General features: G+C 45.6%; 1 protein-coding gene and 1 long non-coding RNA gene across 2 annotated transcripts in view; one reads left to right on the forward strand and one right to left on the reverse strand.

The window, feature by feature from the left end:
- The window catches only part of LOC146796572 (uncharacterized), a 64215-nt gene extending 48192 nt beyond the window's left edge, over nucleotides 1-16023 (reverse strand). Inside the window, exon 1 of the long non-coding RNA XR_014969638.1 lies at nucleotides 15991-16023. This is a non-coding gene — a long non-coding RNA (uncharacterized LOC146796572). The remainder of the gene's footprint in view (nucleotides 1-15990) is intronic.
- The window catches only part of LOC146796571 (uncharacterized), a 464924-nt gene that overhangs the window by 90874 nt on the left and 353463 nt on the right, over nucleotides 1-20587 (forward strand). The gene's annotated exons all lie outside the window — the stretch shown is intronic.

Below are 20587 nucleotides of genomic sequence, written 5' to 3' on the forward strand. Positions count from 1 at the left end.
ATGGCAGGGCACTCCCACTCTCTTCCACCAATGTGACGATCTTTCACATAGCCCTCTTGGCCCAACACCATGTCCCCCTCGCCAGCTGGTGCATCTACGATATATCCGCAGGCGTCGGTCAAATGGCTCGGCGTCTTGAGACTTGTATAGCTCACGACCTAGATGGTCGACGGTGCACGCATTGCAGCAGCGGTTCAAGCAATGTAATCCAGGCTCCAAAGTCCCACCTTGTTGCTGAACTCTTCAGGCGGGTGCTTTCATACGCGAGGTGGGGATCGCGTAAAGTATTCCAGCTCAGTCTGTTTTTTAGAGTTTAAAATGTTCAGTTTTAACCGAGATTTTCACCTGCTTATAACATCACTTTAGCCTTTGTTTTTTTCATGAAAATATTTATATATAGATATATATATATATATATATATATATATATATATCTATATATATATATATATATATATCCAAAACACTTTTCCCAGCTCTTCCCGCTTCCCATCCGGCAAGACAGCGAAGAGAGAGTCACGGACACCCGTTTTCTTTGTGGCAAAATCAGGTCTTTATTCAAGTTGCAGCTTACGACGCGTTTCGGATAACACAGTATCCTTGTTCACATGCGGAAGTGCAGTCCACCAACAGTTTTTATATCCAAGTGGCTTTTTTTTGTGTGAGTGCATTTTTTTACTACTGAGTCACGTGATAATAGACATAAACAAAACCTTCATTTAGCGCTGGTTTGCTTCCATTTGATTGGCAAATTCACAATCATAGACATAAATGTAGTTGGAATCACAATCGACAAATTGAGTCGTCTACATATATAAATATATTGCATATATTGTCAAAATAGATGCGTAAATGCCTGAAATATAAAACAACATGTATGAACATTGATTTTGTATATATATTGTATTATTTACATATAAAATTCCAGTAATATATGGTATGTTAAGTTAGTGTGGCATAGTTAGGGTAAATCCTCTGCCACTTGAAAATTTAAATGCTCAACAATCCATCTTAATGTTGACTAAAATGGTTTGACAACATGAATGTTGTATCTCAAACAGACCATAAAAACAATTCATAAATACTGGAAAGTTAGTGCAATAAACAACCGTTTGGTAATCTGCCAAAATTGTGCAAAAATGCATGTTTATGTAAACCATTAGAGGCCATCATAACATCTAAGTTAGATGTTTCAAAGTGCAAAGCGCTAAATTGATAAGGTGCTGGAGAATATGTGCAAATACTTTGTGATATACACAAAGTTGTAGTGCAAAAAAAAGGGGAAAGGGGAGGATAAAAAACAGGGGGAAGGGGGAGGTTACATGTATTAGCAGCTAAGTATATGTCACAATGTTGAAATATAGGATAACCTAAGAAAATACAATATAAAAACCCACTGTAAAAACCCTTTATAAAAACTCCTCAATGAAGTAAAGAATTATTATAAAACATTCCCACAATAAGTCTTCATATAAAAACGAAATGTTAAAAAGTCCTATAGAAAGTTATGGAGATCTTCAGTGTTGTTGAGCCCATTGGGATGTTTGGTATCAAGTTCAACTATCATTCTAGATTCAAGTTGCCGGAGCAGTCTTTCCCGGTTGCCTCCTTTTGGGGGATTTGGGACAGCGGCAATTACAAAGTATTTCAGACATTTAAGGTCATTGCCGTGGACTGCTTTAAAATGTCGGGCAACCGGGTACGTTGGATCATTGTTGACGATTGCACGCAAGTGTTGCAAAATCCTGACATGCACCTGCAATTTTGTGCTGCCTACATATTTGAGGCCGCAGGTGCATGTCAGGACATACACAGCGTACTCGGTTTTGCAGTTGTGATTGCCTTTGATCTTGTATTCAATGGGGCTGAAAGGAGTCATGTATTTAGTGGTTGTCTCTCCAAATCTACATGCTCGGCATGAAGTGCATTTATAAAACCCTTGTCTTGGTTGTAGCCAGGTGGATTTTTTGGCTATGTATTCCGGGCTTTTTTTGACCAACTGGCATCTCATGGACATCCCTCTCCTATATGTGACGGTAGGATATATATATCAGATCTACCAGCTCCACCAGACTCGAAACTCGTGCTGACGCTTCAAGAAGTTGGTACACGAACCAGTATAAGGTGCAATTTTCTTTATTTGCCCAGAGCGTCGGCCATAACGTTCGGCTCTCCAAGAGCCTTGATCACATGACGCATATATATATATATATCTGTAACACCTTCCACCAATGTTGATGATACTTGAGGGCGGGTGCCACATCACGCTCCCATATTGTAGATTCCTGGCAAAAATTTACGGGCACTCGCATGGTTAAAGGATTTCTTCTTTCATTTTGGAAAGAACAGAACATGTTTAGGCTACATGCCTTTCTCAATGTTCAGTGACACAGATAGCCATTCAAAACAAACGTATGCAAGCTGATTGGAGGTTTGTGAAGCAGCATAAACAAGGGACTTCACACACATCAATAACTCTCAAAGTATATGGCAGCATTCTTAACACTATTCTCACTCATAGCAAATTCAATTAATTCAACTGAAAGTTCTGTGTTAATTAGACCAGCAATCAGATATTTTACCATTTTGCATATTACTATAATAATTTAAACAAAACAATTACAATATAAATTATAAAAGTCAATGCTGATTTCATATTACACATTGCTCAACTAAGGAGTACATAATATCCTATGAATGGACACTTCTTTAAGGTTCATATTGATGATTACCTAATTCATATGTGAAAAGATAAAATCTACACGTAGTAGTAATTCAATCATTATATGATCATATAAATACAATCACATAATAAAACATTACATACTCTAGCTGGAGTACATCATCATCATGTGTTCTAACACATTATTATAAAATAAATGATAAAAGATCAAGACAAAGTGCAGGGACTGATTTCTAGAGAGCATTTCCATTTCCATACTGCGATCATCTCAAACGTGACAAACATTATAAATATACATAAAATTAGCAGCACCATGTAGAGAGGTTCCACTATAACTAAGAAACAACATTACTAAATTCCAGACAAATGGAAAATAAACTGAAGGGCAGTCATCTATACTTAATATAAACATTTCAGTCCTATAAATATATCGGCGGTGGCATTTGGCCATTTGGTACTCATAAGTAGAACAGAAGGAAAACATATCTATATATTAAAATGACTCACAGTTCAATGATAAAATATAAAATGCTTAAATGATCATAGGTTTATACAATCATTGGGTACCCACAGAATTTTTAAAAGAGCTTAATTCACCAAAAGGCTCTTTTAAATTATGTTGATCGCTTATTCGTAAACACCTTGTTTGAAATAATGGGTACCCATTGTCAAGTAGCTATTTGTGCTTTTCTAGTGGATCCACCATGCATACATTAAATATGTAGATACTGCAAACACAAGCCATTCGGTGTTTTCTGATCTAAAAATACGGTTAGCCTATGTTGGATGTTTTATAGAGAAAAGCCAACAAATTGACATTAGCCACCTCCTAGTTTTCGTGTAGACAGGACAAAATAACATGGAATGCTCAACAGACTCTAGGGTATGGTTACAAACCAAACAAATAATGCTCCCTCAAGACCTGTATTTTAATTTCTTATATTTAGTCAAATATTGTTAAAACATATAAGTCAACATGGGCTTTTCAACAAACAACACCAATTTACTACTTTAATTCAATTCTTTACTCCTGTTTATTGTATTTTTAAATTATCCCTTTTTTTATAGTTTTTTTAAAATGTATAAATCAATCTTCATTTATGACATCACCATTATATTTTGCACATTGTTTATATCAATTCTCTAATACAAAATTATTATTCCAAATCAAACCCAGGAAGAGAACACTAAACATTCATACTATTCATTCATACATCCACATACATATATTTTTTTAGGAAATCCCAGGGTTTGAGAACCTGTGATATGAGAAGTAGCGGGTCCTGATAAAGGTGGTTTCTACGTTTTCTTATGCCACCGAAACGCGTTGACCAAGTCTTTCTGGAAATCCTACAATTGTTGTAGTAGCTCCCCCTCGGGGGTTATAAAGACTGTTAACAACTAATAAGCGCTAACTGGGACAGCTATTGAGATTTATTTATAGGATGTGTATGGTATGTGGATGTATGAATGAATAGTATGAATGTTTAGTGTTCTCTTCCTGGGTTTGATTTGGAATAATCATTTTGTATTAGAGAATTGATATAAACAATGTGCAAAATATAATGGTGATGTCATAAGTGAAGATTGATTTATACATTTAAAAAAAATATTAAAAAAAGGATAATTTAAAAATACAATAAACAGGAGTAAAGAATTGAATTAAGGTGGTAAATTGGTGTTGTTTGTTGAAAAGCCCATGTTGACTTATATGTTTTAACAATATTTGACTAAATATAAGAAATTAAAATACAGGTCTTGAGGGAGCATTATTTGTTAGGTTGTTTATTATTTCCCCCTCTCCTCCCTGACCTTTTGGAAAAGTATTTTTTCTAGAGGGGGTCCCAATATTTCTTGCGTATGGTTACAAACCATACATTGCATGAATAACTGGACTTTGATTCCATTTTGTTTTTACTGCATTGACAGGTAATATCCCACATCTGGATTTTTTTTTTTTATTTTTTTTTTTTAAAACCTTTATTGACATTTCAACCAAAGACAAGTATGGGCCTACAACCCCCGGGGCCGGCCGCTAAGCAGTTAGAGTAACAGAAAGCAAAGTTTAATCACATGCAGCACCTCGGGGAGCAGATTCTCCATGCTAGTATACTCTTGGCCACTGAACAGCACTAGTAGGAAACCAGGATATAAAAGGTTTTCATTTTATAATAGAGGATGGAAGGGTCAGGTGCCAAACAATTTCCCAGGAGCGAAAAATGGCAGGCAGAATAGTAAACGTCAACAATAAACAGCAATCGATCAAGTCAATGGCGCTGAAACAGGAGGTTCAGGATGTGGAGGAATATCACGAGCAATTGCGCCTGCAGTCCCCTGCCCTAAGACCCAGAAAACACCACGGAAATTGAGGCACAGATGAAAAAGCAGTGATTGACAGCGAAGGAAACCTACCGTACTGACCCCAGAAAAGAAAAGACAAAGAAGGATAAGAGAAGAAAAAGGAGGCCATAGAAACAAAGTAAAAAACTAAAAAAATCCCCTCCCCCAACCCCCCACCCTGCACCCCTGCAAATGACTACGGCTCCCCCCCCAGCAGTGTGCCTGTCGCCCCAGAACCAGACCCGAAATATAGAAGAAACAGAGAAAAAGGAGAAAGAAAGGAAACCCCACCTGACGGGGAAATGGAGAGATTATTAATAAACTGGAGGAGGGCCTTCAAACATGCCCCCGGCTTCTCCCTCCCGCACAATATGTTCCTCCCCAAGGTAAACAGTAAACAACAAAAATCGACCATGTCAAAGAGAAATGGGGAGCATTATTCACCTACTACACTATTAGTTATGCCGTGAGAGCACGCATCCCCCGTGCCCGCCCGCCTATTAAATGACAACCTCTGAAGGATCAGCCTTATCCTTGGCCTCTCTTTGCGAATCCACCAATGCATACCCCTCGACCCATTGCCATGTCTAATGTGACGAGGAAGAGGAGCGTCCAAAAAAGACCAGAAAGCGACACACACATGTAGTGTGGACGTCGCTGAATACCAACACAGTCATCATCATGGAGGATCATCTTTCCCGTACTGCCCCAGGACATGCGTTGCACACAAGGTCCAGGAAGGAGGAACCAGCCAGAGCAGGCGACCGTTGCTTGAATATTGCCTGGGTCGCCGGAGGCCGTGCGCGGGACAAAGTCACCACCTTCTGCTCAAATCTCAAACCTCCGGAACAGACCAAACCCACAGCCAGCCGACCACACGCTGCCACATTGTCCGAAGTTTCCAGCTTTCCCTTATTCACAGGGGCGGCCACGACACTTTCCTCCTGTGTAAAGTGAAACAAGTCCTTGTGTACCTGGGGACAGGCAGATCGCAACTGTTCCGACGCTGACGCGATACCATCAAGCTTTCTCCCCAATACCCGGGCGCCGTGAACCAGGGTGGAATGAAGGGCACCGAGAGCTTCGAGAAGGTCGCCGTACCCCAGCACAGCTCCCCGCGCCCGCTCCGCTACGCTCCTCTTCGCCACACACTCCCAATCTTGCGGAGACCCAGTATACAGGATGATAGACTCCATCCTATCAAGATGGCCGCAGGGTAGTTCCACCCCAGATTGGGACCGGGACTCAGGCACAAGCGCATCCAGATCCATGTCACTGCAAACAGGGTTCCGGGGGCAGGCAAAATATGTGTCCAGTGTGTGGTCACAGGTAACAGCCATCCTCACCCTGGACCAGTATCCGCGAAAATCCGGGAGTAGCCCGCGAAAATCGGGACGAGTTACAGGCAGCGTCCGAGCAGCTCACTGGCGAGGGCTCAGGCAATTACCGAAGAATCTTGGAATTGCCACCTCGGGCATGCACTCGTTCCGCTACGCTCAGTGGCAGGAATGACCACAGCGAAATTCAGGCCAATATTCGCACCGCTCCGGTATTCCGACTCCACCCAGTCACCAATGGCCGCTGTTATTGAACTGCTACCCGGCCATGTTGTCCACCCGAGGTCCCGGTTCCAGGGTTGCACAGGCCGCAAACTTCAAATGAACATTTCTCCGGCGGTACCGCCGCCAGAAACTTCAGAATCACACGATCGGTCGCCGCTCTCAACCACCAACACGGGCATGTAGCGCAGGCTAAGGATCTCATGCAGGATATCTGTGCGGGATGTGGAGGTTCACGGAGCCGGGAGCCTACGCTGCCGTCCCGATCGCCATCTTGGCACCTCCCCCCCACATCTGGATTTTAAAAACAATCTCCTTGTAGTGGAGTTTTTATTCGGTTAATAAAAGGTTTGTGATTTAAAATAATTTCATATCGATAACATGATTAGTTAAAGTGGCATGTGCCATTGTAAACAACCAATTTTCGAGAGAGTGAGCCTGGTATCTTGCTTTCAGTGTGGCCAGCATACCTCTGTCCAGGGTTTCTGGTTTTTCCGACAATTCTGCTAGACCCAATTTGAGCAACTAAAACTTGACATATTTAAACCAGGGACTCACTTCCCTCTTACCCATTGTTTCAACTTCAAGAACAGCTTATTTAATGGGGATCTGTGATTTCCTCGTCCAGATTTTGACCCCATAAACTAGCGGCTTTAGGGCTGCAATATGTGTAATGTTCTTCAAGGCTCGATCTTGGAGGGTTCCTCCTTAATGCTTGCCCTCACCCCTCTGTCTCCCTCCGTCCAAGCATTCTTTGACATTGCTAATATGATTCTTATAAACTTGTTTTCTGTCTGTTCCATCCCTTTAATTTGGAATGACTCTAAATTGTGCTCCATAAAGGGCAGACCAAGCCCCCTAGCACAGTAGATATCTATCATGGGGGTAGTTGGCCTGTAGTAAGATCTGTTCATTTTCTTTGTGGTTGCCATCACCACATGTTATAAAGTCATTTGGATCTTTGTGATCTGGGCTGACCAGGATAGGTTACTTGTCATCCTTACTCCTAGGTAATCAAATTCCTTGCCCTGTTCTAAAATCCCTATCACTCCACGCAAACTTCACTAATATCTGTAACATCCCTTTGGAGGATGCCTCCATATGTTCCACACACTACTGAAGAAGTTGTTGGTCCACATTCTCATAGGAGGGCACGCTGTATATCCAAGCAATATATCAGCATGTTCAGTGAGGCAGCACGGAGGGAAGCGGCTGCAGGAATGTTTGGTGTGGGATTCCAATCATCAAGAACGGATGCGTGAACCAGTACAAATAAACCCAGAGACATTCTGAGTGAAAAATTTAGAAATCTGGAAAGACTGTATGAAAGAGAAATTTGAAAATGGTGGGAAACCACACCTCTTAAGAGTTATTTGGATCTCAACAGGTCCCCACGTGGACTAAGAATATATGCTCAATGAAACAATCAAGATTTATAAAGCGCGACAAATCACCCGTGAGGGTCTCAAGGTGCTGGAGTGGCTTGGTGCTTTGTGGTGCTCTGTTAATTCGAACAGCCAGGTCTTAAGTCCTTTCTTGAATTCTCAGAGCAATGAGGCGGTCCTGAGGTGCAGGGGAAGGTCATTTCAGGCTTTGGCATCCAGGAGAGAGGAGTGTCCTCCGCTCTGCGGATCCGAGAGGTGTCTGCGAGGGAGAGGGAGGCGGATCGAAGGTGTCTGGTCGATTGGTGGAAAGTCATTAGTTTGTTAATGTATGCTGGTCCTTCACTGTAAAGGACTTTGTATGCGTCGGTCAGCATCTTGAACTGGCATCTCTTCTGGATCGGGAGCCGGTGTAGCTTCTTGAGGTGCGGAGTGATGTGGGTCTGTCTGGGGAGGTTAAGGATGAGTTTTGCTGCTGCTTTTTGTATTATCTGTGGTCTCTTCAGGAGGCGTGCAGTGATTCCTACATAGAGAGTATTTCTGTAGTCCAGCCTGCTGGCGACGAGGGCCTGAATGACGGTCCTTCTGGTGTTGATTAGGAGCCACCTGAAAATCTTTTGGAGCATATGTAGGGTGCAGGCAGATGAGACTGCATTTAACTATTTCTATATGAATAACTGGCTGGCCAAGATGATGCAGAGGTTGCAGGCGTGGTCTGTTGAGGACGGTTGAGTTCAGCAGGCCACCTGGCATCATTCCATGGCAGGGTGTTGTTCCCAAAGATGAGGACTTTTGTCTTGTCAGAGTTGAGCTTGAGACAGTTGTCCTTCATCCATGGGCGATGTTTATCAAACGTCTGTGGAAGCTGACTGGTGGTGGAGGGGTCTGTCTTCTGACAGCGAGAGGATGAGCTGGGTGTCGTCGTGTTGGAGATGATGTTGAGTCCATGTGATCTGTTGGATGGGGGGTCATGTACGTGTTGAAGAGGGTGGGGCTGATGGACGATCCTTGTGGGATGCCGCAGATGATCTTCTTGGGTTCCAAGGTGAACGGTGGGATGCTGATTCTCTGGGTCCTTCCTGTGAGGTATGAGGCGATCCATTTGAGGGTGTCCCCCTCGATTCCAAAGTGGTGAAGTCTGTTGATTCAGATGTGGCCGGAGACGGTGTCGAAAGCGGCTGACATGAACAAGAGCCTGAGGGCTGCTGTTGCAGTGCGGTACAGGAGGACCCTGATTTCGTCGATGGGCGTGATCAGGGCTATCTCAGTGCTGTAGTTGGCTCGGTATCCGTATTGAGAGGGGACCCAGGTGGATGTTGTGTTCCAGGTGTTTGGTGACCTGCTGGTTGATTGTCTTTTCACAAACTTTCGCCACAAAGGGGAGCAGGGAGATCGGCGGTAGTCCTTCAGTTCTGCTGGGTCAGCAGATAGTTTCTTTAGGAGATGGCTCACTTCAGTGTGTTTCCAAGCCTTCAGGAAGAAAGTCATGTTGATCAAGGTGTTCAGGACTTTCTTGAGCTTGTCGCCGATCATCTTGCTCCCGAGGTTGAAGATGCCGTGGGGGAAGGGGTCTGTGGGTGCTCCCTAGCGTACGGAGTTCATGATGGTCACTGTGTCTTGAGTAGTGAGAGGGTATCAACAGGTGAGCATGTGTTCGGAGAATGTGTCATCCTACTAAAATCCAGACCCACAACCTCTCCAGGAGTTGGTCAAACCGACGGTGGCATCCTCCAAAGGGATGTTACAGATATTAGTGAAATTTGCGTGGAGTGATAGGGAAAAATTATTGAAAGAAACTCAGTTATCAGAAGAAGATCTAGCCAAAGATACTGATACCAACAGACAGGATGGGCTAAACCGAGTAAGCAAGGCAAGTTTGCTAGAGATAGAAAAGTCTACGAGCTGGAGCATGTGCTCACTTTGGTTTAGAAATTTGATCCAGGAGAGAATTATCTAGAACAAAGAATGTAATGAATTTTGAAACCAAAGAAACAGAATCTGAAGTGGATACTGATAAAGATTTCTCGGAAGGAGAGGGACCTGGTGTTTCGAATGTCAACAAACTAGAGGAGCAAATGAGGAGGGAAGAAGAAATAAGTCCAGATAATACTGATTTGTTTTCACTTTAACTTAACACACTAACAACAATTAATGCCCATGAAAGACGCGACATACGCAATGCTGCATTTAGAAAAATTGAAACAACTCCCATTTACTATAGCTGAGATGCCTTCAGCGGTGTGGGTACTACATGGTGAAAAGACATGTATTCGTAAGGATCCTAGGTAAGGACTTTAGTATGATTCATGTGTTCTTGTGTCATCTTATGGATATTAAAGTCCAAAAAAAGTTGCTAAAAAGATCACTGTAATGTCTTGCCAAGCGTACTAAAAATTGATAAAATGGCAGTGGATAGAGCGAAAGTTAGAGGTAGACTGAAAAGAGGTTAAGAAATCATGTTCCCTGGCCAGCCTAGAAGGTAGGAAGCCTTGCGCAAATGCCCATGCCTAAATACCTCTAGTGTACTTGAAACTTCAGCAATGTCAGAATTTTTACTGTAAAATCAAAAGCCACATGACAAGCTACTGTAAGGAGGCTAGTGTTCGCTTTCGGTAGGCATGAACACTTACTCTACTCCTTGTTTGGTGTTTGGCGGCTCAGTGTTTGTCGGCTCACTAGTTGGCAGAAGCTCACTATTTGGCAGTGCGTCACTCTTTGGTGGCAGCTAACTATTTGGCAGTTCAATATTTGGTGTTGGCTAACTATTTGGCAGAAGCTCACTATTTGGCAGCGGCTCACTATTTGGCAGCGGCTCACTATTTGGCTGTGACTCAGTATTTGGCAACGGCACACTGTTTGGCAGTGGCTCTCTGGCAGCGACTCACTATTTGGCAGCAGCTCACTATTTGGCGGCGGCTTCTCTATTTGGCAGTGGCTCACTATTTAGCAGGGGCTCATTATTTGGAAGAGGCTCATTATGTGGATGAGGCTCACTCTTTAGCTGCGATACACTATTTAGCAGTGGCTCAATATTTGGCAGTGGTTGACTATTTGGCAGTGGCTCAAAATTTGGCCGCAGCTCACTATTTGGCAGCAGCTCACTATGTGGCAGTAGCTCACTATTTGCAGCGGCTCACTATTTGACAGCGGCTCATTTTCTGGAGGAGACTCACTATTTAGCTGCAACACAGTGACTCACTATTTGGCAGTGGCTCACTATTGGGCGGCTGCTCACTATTTGGTGGTAGCTGACTATTTGGCAGTGGCTCACTAGTTGCCGGCTCACTACTTGGCAGTGGTTTACTACTTGGCAGTGGTTCATGATTTGGCAGCGGCTCACTATTTGGCAATGGCTCACAATTTGGCAGTGGCCCACTATTTGGCAGTGGCTCACTATTTGGCAGTGGCTCAGTATTCGGCAGCGGCTCACTATTCGGTAGCGGATCACTACTTGCCGGCTCACTATTTGGCAGCAGCTCACTATTTATCACAGCTCACTATTTGGCAGTGGCTCACTATTGCGCCACAGCTCACTATTTGGCATTAGCTCACTATTTGGCATCAGCTTACTATTTGGCAGGGGCACACTAATTGCCGGCTCACTACTTGCCGGTTCACTATTTGGCAGCTGCTCACTATTTGGCGGCGACTCACTATTTGGCACCGGCTAATTTTTGGGCTGCGGCTCATTATTTGGAGGAGGCTCACTATTTGGCAGCGGCTCACTATTTAGCTGCAACACACTATTTAGCTGCGGCACACTATTTGGCAGTGACTCACTTTTTGGCAGTGGCTCACTATTGGGCTGCAGCTCACTATTTGGCAGCAGCTCACTACTTGCTGGCTCACTATTTGGAAGAGGCTTACTATTTGGCAGTGGCTCACTATTTGGCTTTGGCTCACTATTTGGGGGCAGCTCACTATTTGGCATGGACTCACCACTTGCTGGCTCACTTTTTGTCAGCGGCTCAATATTTGGCAGCGGCTCATTATTTGGCAGCGGCTCTGTCATTGGTGGCTCAATATTTGGCAGCGGCTCATTATTTGGTAGCAGCTTACTATTTGACATCCGGCTCACTATTTGGCATTTGGGCTCACTATTTGCCTTCAGCCTCACTATTTGACATTGGCTCACTTTTTGTCATCGGCTCACTTTTTTGTGGCGGCTCACTATTTGGCGGGGCTCAGTATTTAGCAGTAGCTCACTATTTGGCGGCTCACTTTTTGGCAGCTCACTAGTTGGCGGCTCACTATTTTACAAGCCACTGCAAATAGACAGGTGTTCGCTTTTGGGAGGCATAGAACCCTGCCGCCACCCACTCTTTATTAGGGTTCCTTATGATAGTTCTAGACTTCTTACATTGCAAGGTAGTTAGATGTGTTGTCCCTTTATTACTACTAGGCCTTATGAGGGCAAAGTGACCAAAAAACTGCACTGCATGGAGTTCCGTAAGCGGCAGAGTGCATTAGGTTGTGACATTCACGCTGATTTTTAGCGCACCTCATCCCTTGTGGTCCAGTGGGAGAGCCTTGATCTTCTGCTGGTCTGTTCTAGAAGCCTTATCTGTCTGTCTTTTGACTGTCTCCCTCTATCTGTCTGTCCCCTGCTTTTTCAGCCCCGCGTTTGTGCATTTCTGCCTTTTTGTCTATTTGTGCTTTTGCCTTTTATTGTGGGTTGTGCTCTTGCCTTTTTGTGCTTCGTGATTTTGCCTTTTTGTCTATCTGTGCTCTTTGTATCTATTTTGTCTCGTATTGTGCCCTTTTTTTTACTCTCCTCTTGCTGTTTTCCTGCTGCTGCTGCCCTTGTGGCCCCTCCCCCCCGCCGGTTCCCGCCTCCCAGCTGTGCTCCCTCCCCCGTCCCCTACTTAATGGCAGCCGTGCCGCTGGCGCACCAAAGGCAACCCAAAGGCAAGCCCGTCTGCGCCCTTCCGTGACTAGCGTCAGGGACCCTGGTTCTCCGACCTCCCATCTCTACGACTCAGCCACCCTCCACGCACTCAACCCCGGGAGAAACAACAACTGCCAGCCGACGACGCCAAACACTACCCAATGCCAGTTCTCCTGCTGACACTGCCGCCGCACCTTCACCCATCTCCGGACCCCCATGGCCACCGCCCACCCACTGGACGCCAGGGCACCCAAACCCCTGAGCTGCATCTTCCTCAACCTACGCACCTTGCACCTATAGGCAGGGGAAATCTGGGACCTCCTCGACACCCTGTCGCCAGACGTCGCCCTCCTCACAGAAACCTGGAGAAATGCCACCTCCGCCCCCGACATCGCTACCGCCATCCCCGACGGACACAAGATCAAGAGTAAGGACCGCCTCAACCACCCGGAAGGAGGACTCACCATCAAACACAAGAACTCCCTTCGACTCACCACATCAAGTACGAACGTCGCCTCATCCCCCACAGAACATCTCCATATCCAAACCAACCCCAGAACAGCCCTACGCAGCACCATTGCCTACAGACCTCCCGGATCATGAACCGGGCTCGCTGCAGCCATCACTGACCTAATCGTTCCCCACGCCATCGCCTCCATGGACTACGTACTGCTCAGAGACCTGAAATTCCACCTCTACAACCTCAGCGATCCCAACTCCACCGCCCTCCTGGACAACCTCGCCAACATCGGACTGAAGCAGCTCGTCACCACCCCCACCCATAAGGCAGGACACACCCTCGACCCCCTCTTTGCAGGAGGAAACAACATCCTCTTCAGCCACACCACGCAACCCCTCTGGACGGACCACCACTGCGCACACTTCTCAAAACCCACCGCACACAAACCTACAGCACACCCCATGCATTAACTGGAGCAAGATCACTGAAGAGCACCTCAACTCCACTCTCAACCACGCTCCCCCTCCCGCCATGACCAACGTCAACTCTGCAGTCAACAAACTCCACAGATTGATCACCGACTGCACAGGCAAGCTCCCCCCCCCTCCGGAACGCCTACAGACAGCGCCCCACGAAAGCCACCTGGTTCACCACTGAACTCCGAGAATCCAGACTCACCTGCAGGCATTTCAAGAAAGTATGGAGAAACAGCAAAACCCCACAAGCACGGACCAGCTACAATAACGCCATGACAGAATACCACCAACGCATCAGATCCACCAAAAGGAACTTCATCCCGGACAAGATCCTCGCCAAATCCAGCAACTTGAAGGAGCTCTTCAGCATCATACAGGAATTCACCAAACCCCCCAGTGAAGCCTCAGACGTCACACCCTCCCAGGACCTCTGCAACAAACTCAACTCCTACTTCCACCTCAATAACAATTCCCTCTTCAACAAACTGGTACTAGACCCCGAAGCCACACCTACCTGCCACAACGCGAGTCAGCCTACCATCTCCGCCTGGACCCAGGTCACTACAGAAGACACCGCCACGACCATGAAGAACATTCACTCAGGAGCCCCCACGTACCCCTGCCCACCACATGTCTTCCACGGAGCCGCAGCCGCAAAAGGACCCGAACTACGACAGATCACCAGCTCCACCTTCGAAACCGGCACATTCCCCGGCGACTGGAAATGCACAGAAGTCAAGCCCCTCTTCCAGAAGCCCTCTGCAGACCCGATGGACCTCAAAAACTACAGACCCATCTCTCTCCTCCACTTCGCAGCCAAAGTCACTGAGATGATTGTCAACATCCAGCTCACGAACTTCATCAAAGCCAACTCCTTCCTCGACTCCTCCCAAAATTGGATTCCACAGCAACCATAGCACCGAGACCACCCTCCTACCTGGCACAGACAACATCCGCACTCTCCGCTTCCAGGGCCACACGCACACTCACCACCAGACTCCATGACGCCGGCATACAGGGAACCGCCCTCGACTAGATCCGCACTTTCCTCACCGGCGGAACCCAAAGAATCAGACTCCAGCCCTTCCTCTCTGAACCCACAGAGATCAGCTGCGGAGTACCCTAAGGATCATCGCTCAGCCCCACCCTCTTCAACATCTATGTGGCCCTCCTCCCCGCCATCGTCAAACAACACGGACTCAGCATAGTATCCAACGCCGACGACACCCAGCTCATCCTCGGAACCCGACACCACCAGCCTTAGCTTCCAGGAAGGAATGAAAGACGTTGCGTAGCAGCTGCCTGAAGCTCAACTCCGAGAAGACAGAAGACCTCGTCCTCTGACCCACGCCCCTCCGCATGGCACAATACCTTGTGTAACAACATCAACTTGGGGCTATCTTTTAGCCCCAAAACCAGTGGCACAGCCAATGTTGCATTTGCAAATGTTCTCGTTTCATTAACATTTATACTACTTTTAATTACATGTTTCCTCCTCTTTTTCGCTGTACAACATTCAAATCCACATGCAAGGAAATGCAATTTTCTAGGTTTCTCATGTTTAAGTGGGCCATCCAAACCTCTTCTCCAAAAACACGTACAAAAGCAAAATTAATCAGAAGCAGCTTATTAACACCCAATGCATTTTGGGCCTCTGGGGGCCCTTCGTCAAGGGTAACTCAAAATGACAATAGGACATATATTAAAACCTGCAATGTATGTCCACTCAATCTCATTATACTATACTTATGGTACAAGTTACACTCCTCTAAATGGGACACCTTAAACCCTCCTTAATGTCATCTGCTCTGTTCTAAACCAACTGATTCTTTTCCTTAATCAGCATACCTTCACTCTTCCCATAAGTGCGTTGCTCCCAGCCACTTGATCAATAACTCCCCTCCGATGACCTCATTATCTTAATCAACCCCCATCACGTACTTCCATTTTTCTGGTGCAAGACCCTCCCAATACATTATTCACTCGTCTCCTACCTCCCCTTACTTAATAGCCCTCGTTCATATCCCTTCAACCCCTTTCTTACTCCTTTCCACCCCGCTGTCTTCCTTCTTACTCGAGTTGTCAATTATCACACTTTGTAAAGATATCTTGCTGCCTGATTGCTCCTCTCCCCTAACCGGACTCTCACAATCACCCCTCTCACCTTACAAATAGCCTAACCTGCTTTCCTTTCTAGCGTACCTGCTGTTAAGTATTCATTCTCCTCACTTCATGCACCAAAAGAATTCAACTTTGCGTTTACCGCCACCCAAATTTAAACTCGAACATCCTCCCCTCCCCCTTCTACCACGTGACATTTTACACCTGAATCAATCGTCATCGTCAAGCCTACCTAAAGCACTCCAACTCCCATAATGCACTCAGACTACGTGCTCAAAACATTACCCTGTTAAACAATTAAATATACTAATGCATATAATGATCAATGCAACTTTGTTACAAATCCGTACCACAGCCACTTTTAAATGTGAACAATATAGATTGATTGTACATTGTCAATTTAAAAAAAAAAATTCAGTGTTCGTCTGACTTCCAGAAACTAATAATAAGCATGCTTGATGAACTATGTTGTTCCGCCCTGCATGGGAAAAGCGATAACGTTTTTTAAATGTTCTATTTTTAACTTATTCTTTTGTATGCACCCCATACAAAAGAATAAGTTAAAAATAGAACATTTAAAAAACGTTATCGCTTTTCCCATGCAGGGCGGAACAACATAGTTCATCAAGCATGCTTATTATTAGTTTCTGGAAGTCAGACGAACACTGAATTTTTTTTTTTTAAATTGACAATGTACAATCAATCTATATTGTTCACATTTAAAAGTGGCTGTGGTACGGATTTGTAACAAAGTTGCATTGATCATTATATGCATTAGTATATTTAATTGTTTAATAGGGTAATGTTTTGAGCACGTAGTCTGAGTGCATTATGGGAGTTGGAGTGCTTTAGGCAGGTTTGACGATGACGATTGATTCAGGTGTAAAATGTCACGTGGTAGAAGGAGGAGGGGAGGGTGTTCGAGTTTAAATTTGGGTGGCGGTAAACGCAAAGTTAAATTCTTTTGGTGCAAGAAGTGAGGAGGATGAATACTTAACAGCAGGTACGCGAGAAAGGAAAGCAGGTTAGGCTGTTTGTAATGTGAGAGGGGTGATTGTGAGAGTCCGGTTAGGGGAGAGGAGCAATCAGGCAGCAAGATATCTTTACAAAGTGTGATAATTGACAACTCGAGTAAGAAGGAAGACAGCGGGTGGAAGGGGGATGAAGGGATATGAACGAGGGCTATTAAGTAAGGGGAGGTAGGAGATGAGTGAATAATGTATTGGGAGGGTCTTGCACCAGAAAAATGGAAGTACGTGATGGGGGTTGATTAGGATAATGAGGTAATTGATCAAGTGGCTGGGAGCAACGCACTTATGGGAAGAGTGAAGGTATGCTGATTAATGAAAAGAATCAGTTGGTTTAGAACAGAGCAGATAATATTATGGAGGGTTTAAGGTGCCCCATTTAGAGGAGTGTAACTTGTACCATAAGCATAGTATAATGAGATTGAGTGGACATACATTGCAGGTTTTTAATATATGTCCTATTGTCATTTTCAGTTACCCCTGACGAAGGGCCCCCAGAGGCCCGAAATGCACTGGGTGTTAATAAACTGCTTCTGATGAATTTCGCTTTTGTATGTGTTTTTGGAGAAGAGATTCGGATGGCCCACTTAAACATGAGTTACCTAGAAAATTGCATTTCCTTGCATGTGGATTTGAATTTTGTACAGCGAAAAAGAGGAGGAAACATGGAATTAAAAGAAGTATAAATGTTAATGAAACGAGAACATTTGCAAATGCAACATTGGCTGTGCCACTGATTTTGGGGCTAAAAGATAGCCCCAAGTTGATGTTGTTTAGTTAATACATGGGTTTGGGCTAAGCACGTCACCAGTGTTAAAGCATGCATAAAATGGATTTGGACATTTAAGATACAAGGAACATCGGTTTAACACAAGGTGTGCAATCCATTCATATATGATGTTGACAATACCTTGTGGCGCACCGCCCTCTGCAACTCCCTCCCACACACACGGACCACGCCTGCAACCTCGGCATTATACTAGACTTCTCCCTCACCATGACCGGACAGATCAACGCCGTCTCCTCCACGTGCTAAAACACCCTCCGCATCCTCTGCAAGACCTTCAAATGGAACCCCCGAGTCCAGAAAGACCGCCACCCATGCACTCATAACCAGCAGATTGGACTAGGGAAACACCCTCTACGCCGGAATCAACAAATCTCTGCTCTGAAAACTCTAGACCATCCAGAACACCGCTGCCAGACTTGTACTCTGCATTCCGCGACAAGACCACATCACACAGCACCTACGAGACCTCCTCTGTCTCCCCGTCGAGAAGAGAGTGATCTTCAAGCTACTCACTCAAAGCTACACATCCCTCCACAACACCGGACCTCAATAAAAGACTCTCCTTCTACGCACCAAAGAGAAGCCTTCGTTCCACCGACCTCGCCCTTGCCAAAAAAACCCACATCTGCAGATCCAGAACAGGTGGAAGAGCCTACTCCTACATCCCGGCAAAGACCTGGAACGTTCACCCACTCTGCAAGCCTTCAGGAAGAGCCTCAAGACCTGGCTCTTTGGGTGAGATGGAGTTGCACGACCTCCCCGCCACCCCACCCTCCCAAGAGCCTTGATACCCTCACAGGTGAGTAGGGCGCTTCACAAATACCTGATTGATTGAGCGGCAGTTTCCTCAATGCGAACGGAAGGTTTCTCAACACAAGCATTCTTGGTCATCCGGGACCACCCGCGTTGGGGAATCTGGCCGGAAGGTGATCTGGAGTAAGATATTCCTCACACGCGCTCGCCAACTTAACATTGGTGAATGAGACCGAGGAAAAAAACTCCCCTCTACGGAGTGGTGTTTTTCGGAACTCCGTTTAAAAAGGGACATTGTTGTTTGATCTTGTCTATGGTGTGCAGACTAAATCCCAGGAAAAGAAAAGAACACGAAAACATATGCAGGTTCTGCTCGAAAATAAAATGTGGTACAAAAGCAAGTGTGTTTATTATAGTAAAGTGTGCATAGGAAAATGCGGCCTACAGCATGCACAATTAGGCTAACCTAGGGAAAACAACAATGGGCCATGCATGAAACACCCAACACCCTCCCTTTGGTCCCAATAATAGCACAAAAGAGAATACCAAATAGAATATACATGTTGTTAGAAGGTAAGCATACTGAAAGCATAGGTATAAAAATGACATGGAATAAAAGTGAATTGAAGAAAGTGTCAATTTGGAAGAACAGTCAAATTATGGTGTTTTGGAGGAATCCATCGTGCTCTTTGCCAATTCGAAGGCCAAGAACTCAAGTAAGGAGTCTGACTCTGCATGCAAGGATTGGTCTATGACTCAAGCCATGAGCTCCAAGGAACAAACAAATAATTTATACTTTGCAAAAGGGAAGGGGGCCGTGTGGCCCCTTCCCCGGGCCCAGTCACTTGATGCTGGGTTCCCTGGAGCCCACCCAGGGTACCCAGTGTGTATTGTTGGGGACTGTGGGGGAGCCTGATTGCCCCATGGTTCCTGTCGGCTCCCTGCCTCCAGTGGGAGCCAGCACACAGGGAGCAGCGAAAAATGCTGCTTCCTGCTTGTGGGGGGAATTCTTTTATCTGTTTTCCTGCCCGTTTGACAGCAGGCAGGAAATTAGATGAAATGTCTGCTCCCAGCAGGTGTGAGCAGTTTCCTTGCCCCTGTCTGCTGCGAGCAGACTTACTGTTTGGTCTGACTTGGCAGGAGCTTTTCATAGCTCTGCCATGTGACAGCAGACTACTATGTCCCGAGGGGGCGCACCTCAGGACACAGGGAACCGGCCTTGGTGGGTGGCGGTCTCCAGGGCCATTAAAGGCTCCAGGAGGGGTTTGTGGCCCCCTCCTTTCTTATTGCAGGGTCTGCTCTGAGGAGGTGGTGGCCCTGGGGCCAAAAACGGCCCGGCGCCTCCCCCTCTTTTTAATTGGGGCTCACCTCAGGGAGGTAGTGGTCTCTGTGGCCGTAATAGGCCCAGGAGGGGGATTTGCGCGTCCCCCCTCCCCTTTATTGTTATGGCCTTTTCCCAGGGAGGTAGCTGTTCCCGGGCCGATGTCGGCCATGGGAAGGGGGGCTGCATGTGCCCCCCTCCCCAAACTACATATTTATATATGCCCCCAGGACCTGGCCCACCCGGGGGCTCAACTAGAAATATGCGCAGGAGACCGTGCTTATTTTTTTTTTCCCATAAATTTGCAGATCCACCTTTGATTTTGTTGCAAAATTGAAAAAAATGCTTTTTGGCCCTGGCGGTGTCCTGGGACCTGGCCCACCCGGGGGCTCAACTAGAAATATGCGCAGGAGACCGTGCTTATTTTTTTTTTCCCATAAATTTGCAGATCCACCTTTGATTTTGTTGCAAAATTGAAAAAAATGCTTTTTGGCCCTGGCGGTGTCCTGGGATGACCCATCCACCAGGCCTAGTGGTTCAAGGTATTCCTACCCTGCCCCAATCTCTTTTTTTTCCCCTTTCTTTGGGGACTTGGCGGAGTCTGAGTCCGAAAATGGCTGCCAACACTTCAAATTTGTTTTTTCTTTCCGCAACTACTGAATGGATTTACACCAAATCATAAAAGTGCTTTCTCTAGACCTACACCTACAACTAAGCCAGAGGGGGGCCCAAAACACAAAATTCATTAAGAAATTAAGAAGCACTACCGCAAAACTGCTGAATGGA

The sequence above is a fragment of the Triturus cristatus genome, chromosome 10 (assembly GCF_964204655.1).
Source record: "Triturus cristatus chromosome 10, aTriCri1.1, whole genome shotgun sequence".
Taxonomy (NCBI): domain Eukaryota; kingdom Metazoa; phylum Chordata; class Amphibia; order Caudata; family Salamandridae; genus Triturus; species Triturus cristatus.